The sequence below is a fragment of the Scyliorhinus canicula genome, chromosome 4 (assembly GCF_902713615.1).
Source record: "Scyliorhinus canicula chromosome 4, sScyCan1.1, whole genome shotgun sequence".
NCBI lineage: Eukaryota > Metazoa > Chordata > Chondrichthyes > Carcharhiniformes > Scyliorhinidae > Scyliorhinus > Scyliorhinus canicula.
Genome location: NC_052149.1, coordinates 125,617,524 through 125,631,260, shown reverse-complemented (window position 1 = coordinate 125,631,260; position 13,737 = coordinate 125,617,524). Strand labels below are relative to the sequence as shown.

At 54.8% G+C, this 13,737-nt stretch overlaps 1 long non-coding RNA gene across 1 annotated transcript; it reads left to right on the top strand.

Moving 5' to 3' along the window:
* Window positions 1-1,213: 1,213 nt before the first annotated feature.
* On the top strand, window positions 1,214-13,492 carry LOC119964985. Its single transcript, XR_005460412.1, has 2 exons — window positions 1,214-1,314; window positions 13,000-13,492. It is a non-coding gene; the product is annotated as an uncharacterized LOC119964985 (long non-coding RNA).
* Window positions 13,493-13,737: the final 245 nt, after the last annotated feature.

The window sequence follows — 13,737 nt, the reverse complement described above, 5'->3', positions numbered from 1 at the left end:
GCCAGGGCCACCATTTGATGGTGCTGCCCTCACTGGGTGCTGCCCTCACTGGGAGCTGCCCTCATTGGGAGCTGCCCTCATTGGGAGCTGCCCTCATTGGGAGCTGCCCTCATTGGGAGCTGCCCTCACTGGGTGCTGCCCTCACTGGGAGCTGCCCTCATTGGCGGCTGCCCTCATTGGGAGCTGCCCTCATTGGGAGCTGCCCTCATTGGGAGCTGCCATCACTGGGAGCTGCCCTCATTGGGAGGTGCCCTCATTGGGAGCTGCCCTCACTGGGGGCTGCCATCACTGGCGGCTGCCATCGGTGTGGCCCTGGGTGATCCCCCCGATTGGTGTCGACGGAGTCGAGCCCGATTTCGCCATCGGAGCCGATTCTCCGGCCGATCGCATTTTGGGATTTTGCCGCGATGTCTGGGAGAATCCAGCCCGATGTCTCCCTGTCCTGATAGACACTGGGTGTGATTCTCTGGAAAAAATTCCAAGTGCCGTAGTGAGCAGGAATTGCCACGTGTTTCCCAGCGCTCGGCCCAGTGGGGCCGGCAACACTATTCAATGTTAATTGGCCCACTTAACGAGGCCTCACGGTTTACCGCACCAAATGCCAGCTCGCCAGCTGATTCGCCAGAACCGCTCTCGCCAGCCCTCCGATAACAATGTCGAGCAGCACTTGCTCAACCAACCCCAGCCAACTCACAGCAATGGCACCGAGGAGACCGGCCTCAAGATTCAGGGATGTTGACCTGGGGAGGCTCCTGGACGCTGTGAAGGCCAGGAGGGATGTTCTGTTCCCCGAGGGTCCCGGAGGGTGAGCCACAAGGCAGCCAGTGCTGTCTGGGATGAGGTGGCGGCAGCAGTCAGCTCGGGCAGTGTGACCACAAGGACTGACCTCTCAGTGTCGGAAGGTCAACGACCTACTCTGGGCAGCAAAGGTGAGTAGATACCAACATCCCACCCCCAAACCCCCCAAGGGAGCATCCTCCAACCCTCCCTTCATCCCCCTCCCCCTTCCGCACTTCCTCCACTCACCAGTCCAACTCTCCCTTCGCCCCAACCTTCCCTTCACATTCGCCTCCACAACTGTGAACCACGCATGTGGCTAATGATGCCCTCTCTGTGTCCCCACAGGAATAGCTTTCCCATAATCACCAGGAGAGGGCCCAGACTGGCGGTGGGGTGCTGGACTTGAGAATCCTCACCTCCTTCGAGGAGCGAGCCCTGGAGGGTGGCCGAGGACAGAGTGGTTACCCACACGGAGGCTGCCGGATGCCGCAGAGGTGAGGATCCACCGGGCTCCACCCTGTGGACCTGTCACAAGTGAGTTGTTATTGCTTTACTGACTGACCCATCCTTCCCACTGACCACATGTCCATTCTCCTGCAAATCCAGCGGCCGACGGCACCGGTCCATCCCGGATGGCCCCCTCTCCTGACTCCGGGTAGAACACCTCCCAGATGCAACTGTTATAGTCACGGCACAGCTGTCATCCCCACTCTCCATCAGCACAGATACACACACCTCGCTGGGAAATGTCAGAGGTCAGGCTTCTGGGGCCCAATCTGGTGAGAATCGCACTGCTGCTGATGGACATCAGGTGGAGGCAGGAACCCCCCCAGGCCAGACAGCAGTTGGAGGGCTGCTGGATCCCAGGACCCAGCTGGGCCCCAGCCTGATGCTGAGCCTGTGGTACAGAGTTACCCAGAGCTGACGGAGACGATTGGGAACGGTGATGTCAGCCACACTCCAGCAGATCCATGTCATATGCAAACATGCAACCAATGAACACTCAGAATAGGACACAACCAATGGGCAGTCAGGACACTCAGAGGCGGCATTACCACAAGGGGGCATGGCATAAACACTATAAAAGGGATGAGGCACTCACACCCTGCCTCTTACCACAGATAGACATCGAGAGAGTTAGACAGGGTTGATCAGCAGCATCACACCCCAGCACGCGGCTTAGAGTAAGCTGGTACAGTTAGACTGAGTTACTACAGTTAGATTAGCAGGGAGTCAAACTCATTTGAGATCTGTGTTAATAGTTCAATAAACACGTTGGACTCATTTCAGAGTCTGGAGCATCCTTTAGTTAAGACTGCATCAAATAGCAGCCTGTGTTATCCGAAGCAGCAAAACACAACAATCCACAGCCGGTTGAAGGAGCCCAGAGGCTACGGGCACAGATGTCACTGACAATGAGTGGCACCGAGGCCAACTCTATTAGGGTGGCGACCGCAGTGAAAGGTTTAATGCACGACGTCAGCACCATGAGTGAAGGTGTCCAAGGCGACACACAGCTGGTGACAGCCATGACTGAGCTGCTCAGCAGACTACCTGCCTCACTGGGGGATGTCACCCAGTATCAGGCCGACCTTGATGGGGTTTTGCAGGACATGTCCCGCTCTCAGATGGGAATGGCCGAGACGCTGCGGAGCTTGTCCCAGTCGCAGGTGGGCATGGCTGAGACACTGCAGAGCACGGCCCGGTTACTGGGGGATGTGTCCCAGTCACTGAGGGCATTGCCAAGGGTGCCAACACGATGGTGCGGACATTGAGGAACCGCCAGGGCTGGCAGAGCCAGATGATGCAGGGGCAGCCGGAGCCCGAACCAGATGTTCCTCAATCCCTAGGTGAACCCCAGGGCCCTATGGGCACCGACCGAAAGGAGGGGGCGCTGAGTGCCAACTCAGACCTGTCCTAGGGGGCGGTGACAGTGGCCACTTCCGAGTTCCACCCCTCTGATGAGGCCCCACCTCGGGATCAGCACCCTGAACGGGGCAACACAGCTGTGCATGAGCTGTCGACAGGTTAGCCATGGCTCCCTGGTCCCAGAGCCCCCAGAGGATACCCGCCATCGAAGGCTGCTTCCATCTCAGATGCACATCCTGGGGAAACACCAAGACGTAGTGGTAGAGCTAAGAGGGCCAAGCACATTGAGGAACACTGAGGGCGGTGAGGTAGGGGTTTGGTGGGGGGGAGGGGGGGGGGGGGGGGGGGGGAGTGCGGCACCATCGAGAGTGGGGTATTATACAGCAGATTAAACAACATTTTGCACAACCATTCTGATGCCTCGGTCACTTTCTTCCACAATGCAAGCTGACCCCTGGACCCTTTGTTTCTCCAGGCGACACCCCCTCCCTGTGGTACTCACCCACCCTCTGACCGTGGGCATGTCCCGGGAGCTGTGTCCCAAACCTTGGGTGTTCAGATGTTGGCTGCTGCGTGTGTTCTGTTCACTCCCACACAGTGTCCAGGCATCAAGGTGCAATCGGAATGATAGGCAATGACTCTCACATGCTACATTGCCCGCCCACCCACAGGAACCTACTTGGCATGTGTCAAGTGCTCACTTAACCATGATTGCCAATTCCCGACAGGCGATAGCCTTCAGCCACCCGGCCAGAGGCCACAGCAGTCGCTGGAGGTTTTGGGTGATCAGTGGGGCAGACGGGCAGGGACAGTGGTTCACTGACATGGGGTTGGGATCCAAGGGTTGGCATGATGGTGCCATGAGCGATTGCCTATTGTAGTTGCACCCCCAACGCCTCCTCCTCACTCTCCCATGACGGCCCCCTCCTGCGGAGAGTCCACCACCCCCCGACGAGGACTGTGATGTCAAGGCCAGTGCCCCCAAGCTCTTTGCCTGTGAGCAAAGATGGCTCCTCACCTCCTCGGCTCGCCACAGGAGCCCTTCCGTCAGGTTTACGTTTTTAAAAAGGAGTATTAATTTCTGCCAGCGTGAGCACTCGCTGGGGAGGCTGGTGAATGACGAGGCCGTTAGGTGACAGGTGGCTTCTAGACATCCAGCATTGGGGCAGCACGGCGGAGCAGTGGTTAGCACTGCTGCCTCACAGCGCCGAGGTTCCAGATTCGATCCCAGCCCTGGGTCACTGTCCGTGTGGAGTCTGCACGTTCTCCCTGTGTCTGCGTGGGTCTCAACCCCAGAACCCAAACATGTGCTGGTTAGGTGAATTGGCCACGCTAAATTGTCCCTTATTTGAAAAAAAAAATTGGATACTCTAAATTAAAAAAAAAGGCTTCCAGCACCTCCTGTTAGATGTACACTCCTCAAAACATCACTATATATTTTCCCAAGTTCCTTAACATCAATGCCTTTCTCAACAGTAAATACCGATGAGAAATATTAATTTAGAATCACACCCATCTCTTGTGGATCCACACATAGATGGCCTTGTAGATCCTGAAGAGGCCCTACTCCCTCCCTAATTACTAGAGTTACAAAGCCAGAGCTCAGAGTGTGGTCAGGGGTAAACCCCTAATCCAGCCTCTTGCCTGCTCCAAAAACCAATTCAAATTGAATCCCATTCATGGTCCCCACAAGAGAGACACACCAGGTCCAGGCATTACACCTGACCTCACGCTCATCCTCGCCAAAAGGCCAGGAAGCAATACTCTTTTGCCCTTTATGTATTTATTTAAAACCTTTATTGTCACAAGTAGGCTGACATTAACACTGCAATGATGTTACTGTGAAAAGCCCCTCGTCGCCACATTCCAGCGGCTGTTCGGGTCACTGAGGGAGAATTACCTGATAGTACGTCTTTTGGGACTTGTGGGAGGAAACCGGAGCACCCGGAGGAAACCCACGCACACACAGGGAGAACATACAGACGCCACACAGACAGTGACCCAAGCTGGGAATCAACCCTGGGACCCTGGCGCTGTGAAGCCATAGTGCTAACTACTATGCTACCATGCTGCCCACTTGTAGAGGCTCTTTGGATTCGCCTTTACTATATCCGCCAAAGCAATCTCATGTCCCTTTTTTGCCGTCCTGATTTCTCTCTTAACTCCACTCTGACGACTGGACTTCCGGGCGGCGAGCGAGGAGGTCGCAGGGAGAGGGGCTCCCGCAAGCGCCAGGAAGGAACCCCCCCGACAGGCCGGACGGCAGAGGAGGAGCGGGCGGCAACGGCGGAGGAGGAGCGGGCGGCAACGGCGGAGGAGGAGCGGGCGGCAACGGCGGAGGAGCGGGCGACAACGGAGGAGCAGCGGGCGGCAGCGGCGGGCGGCAGCGGAGGAGAAGCGGAGGAGGAGCGGGCGGCAGCTGAGGAGGAGCGGGCGGCGGCGGAAGGCGGAGGCGAGGAGCAACGGCGACAGGGAGGCCCAGCAGCGGCAGGTCCAACCCCTCTCTCCCCCCCCCCCCCCCCACGCGGGCCGGGAACGGAGCGGCAGCGGCGGGCCCTCTTCCCCCCCCCCCCCCCCCCCAAACCAGCAGCGGGACACCACCCCCCCCCCCAACCAGCAGCGGGGACACCAACCCCCCCCCCCCAACCAGCAGCGGGGACACCAACCCCCCCCCCCCCCAACCAGCAGCGGGGACACCAACCCCCCCCCCCCAACCAGCAGCGGGGACACCAACCCCCCCCCCCCCCAACCAGCAGCGGGGACACCAACCCCCCCCCCCAACCAGCAGTGGGGACACCAACCCCCCCCCCCCCAACCAGCAGCGGGGACACCACCCCCCCCCCCCAACCAGCAGCCCCACTCGCCCCTCCCCCTCCCCCCAACTGCAGTGACCACCACGTGGCAAGGACAAAGGGGGACTCTCTCTCTCTCTCCTGGGCGAGTGGAGAGAGAAAACAAAAGAAAAAAGAGACTTATATTTCTGTTCTTTTTTAAAATAAAAACCCAAAAGAAAACTGGTAAAGAGAAAAGGGGTGAAATAAAGGGGTAAAGGAAAGAAGGGGGGAAATAAATTTTTCATTTAAAAAAAAAATATATACATATATTTTTATATATATATATATATATATATTAATAAAATTAAAATAGGGTGCGGAAAAGGGGGAAAAGAAGAACAAGGAGAGAAGAAACGATGAAGGGGAAGGGGGAGAAAAAAATGCCAGAAGGGACCCAAGAGAAAGGGGGCACCGGAGGTGGACGGGGCAAAGGGCAAACCAGCTTGGGCGAACGAGTCAACACGCGAAGCAGCGGGAAGAATGTATCGCCGCATCCAAAAGAGCTGGACGGGCGGGCAACCTCTCCCCTGGGGTTAGAGGGGGGCGTGAATTGGAAGGAAGCCATTGCCGAGGTGGTGAGGGAGCAGCTGCAGGCAATCAAGGCAGAGTTAAAAGCAGACACAGAGGCCGCAGCACAGGCAGCAGTGACCAGGGCCATGTCAGGGGTGCAGCAGGCTCTGACCAGAATGGAGGAGAAAGTGGGTGCCCACGGGAAGATACTGGAAGCCCAAGGGAAGATACTGGAAGCCCAAGGGGCAACCATTAAAGAGCTGGAGAAGGCAGCGACTGACGTGAGCGACCGGGTCATGTCCCTGGAGAGGGAAATGGCGAAACTGAGTGCAACACAGGGGAGCCTGAAGGGCAGGGTAGACGACCAGGAGATCAACTCGAGAAGGCAAAACATTAAGATAGTGGGCCTGCCAGAGGGGATAGAGGGTAGAAATCCCACAACATTCGTGGCTGCGATGCTGGGCTCCTTAGTGGGGCGGGAAACTTTTCCCACCCCACCGGAAATGGACAGAGCTCATCGGTCACTGCGCCCGAAGCCCAAGGAAGGGGAAAAAACCGAGAGCAGTTATAGCCAGACTGCACCGGTACCGGGATAGGGAGACAATCCTGCGCTGGGCCAAGGAGAATAGAGCCTGCAATTGGGACGGGCACGCCATCAGAATCTACGAGGATTTTGGAGCGGACATAGCTAAGAGACGGGCGGAGTTCAACAGAGCGAAAGCAGCTCTCTATAAGAACAAAGTACGTTTTGGTATGCTGTACCCAGCAAAACTCTGGGTCACATACCAACACAAGGAATATTTCTTTACAGCCCCTGCCGAGGCGAATAGATTCGTTGAGGAGCACGGGCTGGAAAAACGCCATGGGAAGTAGGGACGAGGGGCCCATGGCAAGGAGATACGTCATGCCGACGGGGGGGTGGGGAGGGGCGAGGCAAAGCCAGCCCCCTCCCCCCTGGCAGGAGCACCCAGGAAAAACAACCCAATGCCCAAGGGCCCGCTCCAGGTGGGAGGCCAGGCCCCGGCACGAGGGAACGGGAGTACTGGAGAGGGGAGAGGGGAAGGGGGACAGCAACCTCCGAGCGGGGAGCCACCGTGCTAGCAGGAAAGCTAGCGAAGGGGGCGCGCAACAGAGCAGGGCCGCAGCGCACCCCCAACAGGGGGGAAGGCGCCAGGCAGGGGAGGGGGGGGATCACCCATCAAAGGTGGGAGAGCAAATGGGGACAGGAATGGGGGAGAGAGGGGCAATGGAGGGGTACACAGGGGTATCCCCGAAAGGGATAGAGCGGGGGGGGGGGGGGCACTCGGGGGGCGAGAGACCAGGGAGGGGAAATGCAGGGACGAAGGGACAAAAGAGGCCAGAAAGGGAATAGGGCCACAAAGTGCCACAGACAAGGGCTCGAAACAGGGAACTGCTGCAAACACCCACCCAGTACGGTCTGTGGGTGAAGGGGCCCCCCGGAGTGCAGGGGGCTACCCGCGTGGCGGACACACAGTGGACGGCCATGGCGGGTGTCCCCGGGACAAGGGGGAACCCCGGAGCGCAGGGACCCGACCGCATGGGGAGAGCAGTGATAGTGGACATCCTGGACGGCCCCCTAACAAAGGGAAACCCCAGAGGGCAGGGGCGCGTCCACCGGACAAATATGGTTAACCCCACAGGAGCAAGGGGGCAGAAGCCCCCCACCAGAATAGTCACCTGGAACGTAAGGGGACTTAATGGCCCAGTGAAGAGATCTAGAGTCCTCACCCACCTTAGAAACATGAGGGCCGACATAGTCTTCCTCCAAGAGACGCACTTGAGGGAGCAGGACCAACTGCGGGTAAGAAAGGGCTGGGTGGGACAAACCTATCATTCCTGTTATGGGGCAAGGGCCAGGGGGGTGGCGATCCTGATTGGCAAGAGGACAATGTTTAGGGCGACAAAGACGGTTACGGACCCAGGGGGACGGTATGTCATGGTCAGCGGGGCCCTGGATGGGGCGCCGGTAGTCCTAGTTAACGTGTATGCGCCCAACTGGGACGACACGAGCTTCATCCAAAAGACCATGGCAGAAATCCCGGACATAGCGACGCACCGACTAATCATGGGGGGGGACTTCAACTGTGTACAGGACCCAACGACGGACAGATCAAACCCCAGAACGGGGAAAACCTCAAACATGGCAAGGGAACTCAGTCACTATATGGAGCAGATGGGAGCAGTAGACCCCTGGAGATTCGCCCACCCGGGGGAGAAAGAATTCTCTTTCTTCTCCCCAGTACACAACGTGTACACCAGAATTGACTTCTTTGTGGTGGGGAAAACGGTGCTTCCAGAGATAGACAAGGTGGAATACTCCGCAATTGTGATATCAGACCACGCTCCACACTACATGGATGTGCGGCTAGAGACGGGAAGGGCCCAGCGCCCCAAATGGAGGTTGGACGGTGCCTTACTAGCTGACAAGGCCTTCAGCGAAAGGATAGCGCAGGCCATAGCGGAGTACACTGCGATCAACCAAAACGGGGAGGTCTCACCCTCCACGTTCTGGGAAGCGCTTAAGGCCGTACTAAGAGGGGAAATCATAGCCTACAAAGCGCAAAGAGATAGGGAGGAAAGGGTGGCTAGGCAGAAGCTGGTCGACTCCATACTGGAGGTAGACCATAAATACTCCGAGGCCCCGACCGTAGAACTCCTGGCGGAGAGGAAAGAATTACAAAGGAACTTTGACCTGCTCTCCACCAGGAAAGCAGTACACCAACTCCGCCAGGCACGCGGGGCCCTATACGAACACGGAGACAAAGCCAGCCGCCTGTTGGCCCACCAGCTGAGAAAGCAGGCAGCCAGCAGAGAAATTGCGCAAATCAGAGATACCAGAGGCACGTTGGAAACAGAACCAGAGAGGATTAACAAAACCTTCAAGGCCTTCTACCAAGAGCTGTACACCTCAGAGCCCCCAACGGGGAAGGCTGGGATGAACCGGTTTCTTGACGGACTGGACATACCAGTTGTGGGAGAGGGCAGAAAACGGGATCTGGAAGCACCACTAGCACTGGGAGAGATCATGGACAGCATTAGCTCCATGCAGGCGGGGAAGGCGCCGGGACCGGACGGATTCCCGGCGGACTTCTACAAAAAATTTGCGACAGCGCTGGCCCCGCACCTGCGGGAGATGTTCACAGACTCGCTAGCTAGGGGCACATTGCCACCCACGTTAGCACAGGCCTCAATCTCGCTGATACCCAAGAAAGACAAAGACCCAACGGAATGTGGGTCATACAGACCCATATCTCTGCTGAATGCAGACGCCAAAATACTGGCCAAAATCCTAGCCAAGAGGCTAGAAGACTGTGTACCTGAGGTGGTCACAGAGGACCAGACGGGCTTTGTCAAAGGTAGACAGCTTACCGCGAACATCAGGCGCCTGCTGAACGTGATAATGACCCCCTCCGGGGAGAGAACACAAGAGGTGATCGTCTCCCTGGACGCAGAAAAGGCCTTCGACAGAGTCGAATGGAAATACCTCATAGAGGTACTGGAGCGGTTCGGGCTTGGAACAGGGTTCACCGCTTGGGTAAAGCTCCTGTACAACGCTCCCATGGCGAGTGTACAGACCAACAATACCAACTCCCAATACTTCCAGCTGCACAGGGGCACCAGACAAGGATGCCCACTGTCCCCGCTGCTGTTCGCACTAGCAATTGAACCGCTAGCAATCGCGCTCAGGGCAGCAAAAAATTGGAGGGGGATCCGAAGGGGAGGTAGAGAGCACAGAGTCTCACTCTATGCGGATGATCTGCTCCTCTATATCTCGGACCCACAAAGCAGCATGGACGGAATCATCGCGCTCCTGAAAGAGTTTGGAGCCTTCTCGGGCTACAAACTCAACATGAGCAAAAGTGAGATCTTCCCAGTACACCCGCAAGGGGGGGGGGGGGGGCAGCACTAAAGGGGCTGCCGTTCAATCAAGCCCGACATAAATTCCGCTACCTGGGGATCCAAATAGCCCATGACTGGAAAGGGATCCACAAATGGAACCTCACCAGCCTGACGGAGGAAGTTAAAAAGGACCTGCAAAGATGGAACACACTCCCGCTCTCCCTCGCGGGGAGAGTTCAGACGATCAAAATGAACGTACTGCCCAGGTTCCTCTTCCTGTTTAGATCCATTCCGATCTACATCCCCAAGGCCTTTTTCAAAGCGCTGGACAAACTCATCATGGCGTTCGTATGGGGGGGTAAAAATGCTAGGATCCCAAAGAAGGTCTTACAAAAAACAAAAACCAGGGGAGGGCTAGCCCTCCCGAATCTACAATTCTACCACTGGGCAGCAACAGCCGAGCGAGTAAGGGGATGGATCCAGGAGCCAGAGGCTGAGTGGGTGCGTGCGGAGGAGGCCTCCTGCATGGGAACCTCCCTCCGGGCCCTCGCCACGGCAGCACTCCCATCCCCACCCAAAAAACACTCCAGCAGCCCAGTGGTGACAGCCACCCTCCAATCCTGGAACCAACTGCGGCAGCAACTTGGCCTGACCAAAATGTCGAACAGGGCTCCCATCTGCAACAACCATAGGTTCACACCAGCACTGACTGACGCCACCTTCAAAAGGTGGAGGCAGGACGGGGGGACACTGACAGTCAGGGACCTATACACGGACGACAGGATCGCAACACTGGACGAACTGACAGAGAAGTTTCAGCTAGCTGGGGGGAACGAGCTACGGTACCTGCAGCTCAAAAACTTCCTACGAAAGGAGACAAGGACGTACCCACAACCGCCACGACAGACACTACTGGAAGACCTACTGGACGCAAGTATCCTAGAGAAAGGGAACTGTAGTGACATGTATGACCGACTGGTAGATAGGGACGACACCGTACTGGACGCAACAAGAAGGAAATGGGAGGACGACCTGGGGATGGAGATAGGGTGGGGACTCTGGAGCGAAGCACTGCATAGGGTCAACTCCACCTCCACGTGCGCAAGGCTCAGCCTGACGCAACTAAAAGTGGTACATAGAGCCCACTTAACAAGAACCCGTATGAGTAGGTTCTTCCCGGAGGTGGAAGACAGATGTGAACGGTGCCAAAGAGGCCCGGCCAACCACGCCCACATGTTCTGGTCTTGCCCCAGACTCGTGGAGTACTGGACAGCCTTCTTCGAGGTTATGTCCAAAGTGGTGGGAGTGAGGGTGGAGCCATGCCCGATAGTGGCGGTCTTCGGGGTTTCAGAACAGCCAGATCTATTCCTGGGGAGGAGGGCGGACGCCCTTGCCTTTGCCTCCCTGATCGCCCGCCGTAGAATCCTGTTTGGCTGGCGGTCAGCAGCACCGCCCAGAGCTGCGGACTGGCTGTCCGACCTCTCGGAATCTCTCCAAATGGCGAAAATCAAATTTGCCATCCGAGGGTCGGACGACGGCTTCCACAGAACGTGGGAGCCATTCATGCAACTGTTCCGGGACCTATTTGTGGCCAATGTACAAGAGGAAGAATAGTCGGGGGAAGGTAGCGGGAGGGGGGGGGGGGGGCTACAGGTTCGGTACGGGGGTTCGATGGCTAGCTAAGGCCCAAAACCAAACTAAATAAACATGTTGAGGGGGGGGGGGGGGCGGGCGCAGTTACTACTACGAAGATGCTTACCTGTAAATATGTATGTTAATTTTTGCATGTTTGTTTGTTGTTTTTTTTTTTGTTCTTTTTCTCTCCTAACAATTTGTAATTTGTTCAACATAAAATATGAAAACTGAATAAAAACATTTATAAAAAAAAAAAAAAAAACTCCACTCTGACAAGCTCTATACTCTTCAAGGGATCCCTATGACTCCAGCTGCCTATGTCTGTCATATGTCTCCTTCTACCTTTTGACCAGGGCCTCAATATCCGGAGTCATCCACGGTTCCCTCCTTCAACCAGCCTTACAGCTTTGCTCTAAAAGGAATGTGCTCACCCTGAACCTGGGTTAACACACTTTTGAAAGTTTCCCACTTACCAGCCGTCACTTTGCCTGCCCACAGACTACCCCAATCAACTTTTGAAAGTTCCTGTTTAATACCATCAAAATTGGCCTTGCCCCAATTTAGAACTTTAACTTTTGGGCCAGACCTATCATTCTCCATCGCTATCCTAAAACAAATGGAATTGTAGTCACTGGTCCCAAAGTGACCCTCACTAACACTACTGTCACCTGCCCTTCCTTATTTCCCAAGAAATGTTGTCAACACTCCCCGGATTACAGGGGATAAATTAGTTGTCAGTGCATTTAATATAAATTTAATAGTTTTTAAAGTAATTCCTTGATCCAGTTGAAATTACCGGTAGATTTACTGAAATGTTTCTGGGTAAATCGCTGCTACCTCTCCTTGTGTGGGTGACGTCTCTCTCGCTCTCTTTCATATCTGAACCTGTTTCTCTCACTTTGCAATCTCTCTGTATCCTCCTCACAGCACTTTTCCCCAACTCGTTTTGTAACGTCAGCGAACATGAATATCTTGCACTCAGTCCCCTCCACTAAATGATTGAGCTGGATTGTAAATAGCAGAGACTCAATAATCCAGTCCCCTGTGAGTTACAGCTCCCCATCTTGATAATGATTTGATTATTCCCAGTGTTCTGTACATTAGCTGGTCCTGAACTCTTGTTAATAAATTACTCCCAATCCCATGAGCCTTAATCTTGTGTCACAATCTCTTATGTGGAATCTCATTGAGTGCCTTCTGAAAATCCAAATACTGAATTTAGTTTCCCTCGTATCTAGCCTGTTGGTTACACACTGAAAAATTGTGGTAAAAATGAACAGCAGGCTAAATGTCAGGCCCGATATAAAATCAGACACTTGAAATTAAGAATTGGATATTTTAAATCAAACCACAGTCAGCTCCAGGACTGGTCTGATGGGTATTTAAACTTGGCCAAGTTCGAATACACTGGACATAGACAAACTGCCAGGACATGTCCGGACCTGCACTATTCACCCATCAGGAGTTAGTCGGTTTTATTCATATGGATTGATTATTTTGGGTTTCCCAGATAAAGCTACGCATTTTGGCACCCGGTTTTCCTCCCATTACCTTATATGGAAAGGGGTTACGTGCAAACAATACACCCAGTGATTGACACCTGGGGTGGGCTCCTGGTGTCCTGCAGAGTTGCAATCGGCAACTCCATTGCATGTTGTGACCCCTGCCCTGCGACCTCAGTGGCTGAGGGCCATAGAACTTTCTGGAAAGGCACAAAGAGGGGTACAAAGATCGGCCATCCAGGCACCTCCCAGTGAAGACTCCGCGCAGAGGTAACTGAGAAGATTGGACAACCGACCAGAGATGGAAGGAAACAACGTGTGAGACCCACCTTTGCGGACAAAAGGCCCTGAGGAAATCGAGACTCAGAGAATCAGACCCGCAGTGCAACTGAGTCCATCAGCAAGGGTAGTATGAAGAATCTTTGGGACTGTTACTGGTTGGGATAATTTAAGAGAGGTAACTGCTTTTATTGTTTGGTAAATAAATTTGTTTGAATTATATACTTGTATTGTCCTTTGTTCACCTCACCAAAATAGACAACTGGGTTAAAAACTGGTCGAAATGTCTGACGTTTTACAGACAACAAAATCTATCATAGTTTTGTCAAACATGATTACCCCTTTCATAAATCCATATTGACTGTGTCTAATCACATTGTGATTTTCCAAGTTTCCTGTTACCACATCCCGAATAATAGATTCCAGCATTTTCCCTGTTCCTGATATCCGACTAACTGATCTAGAAT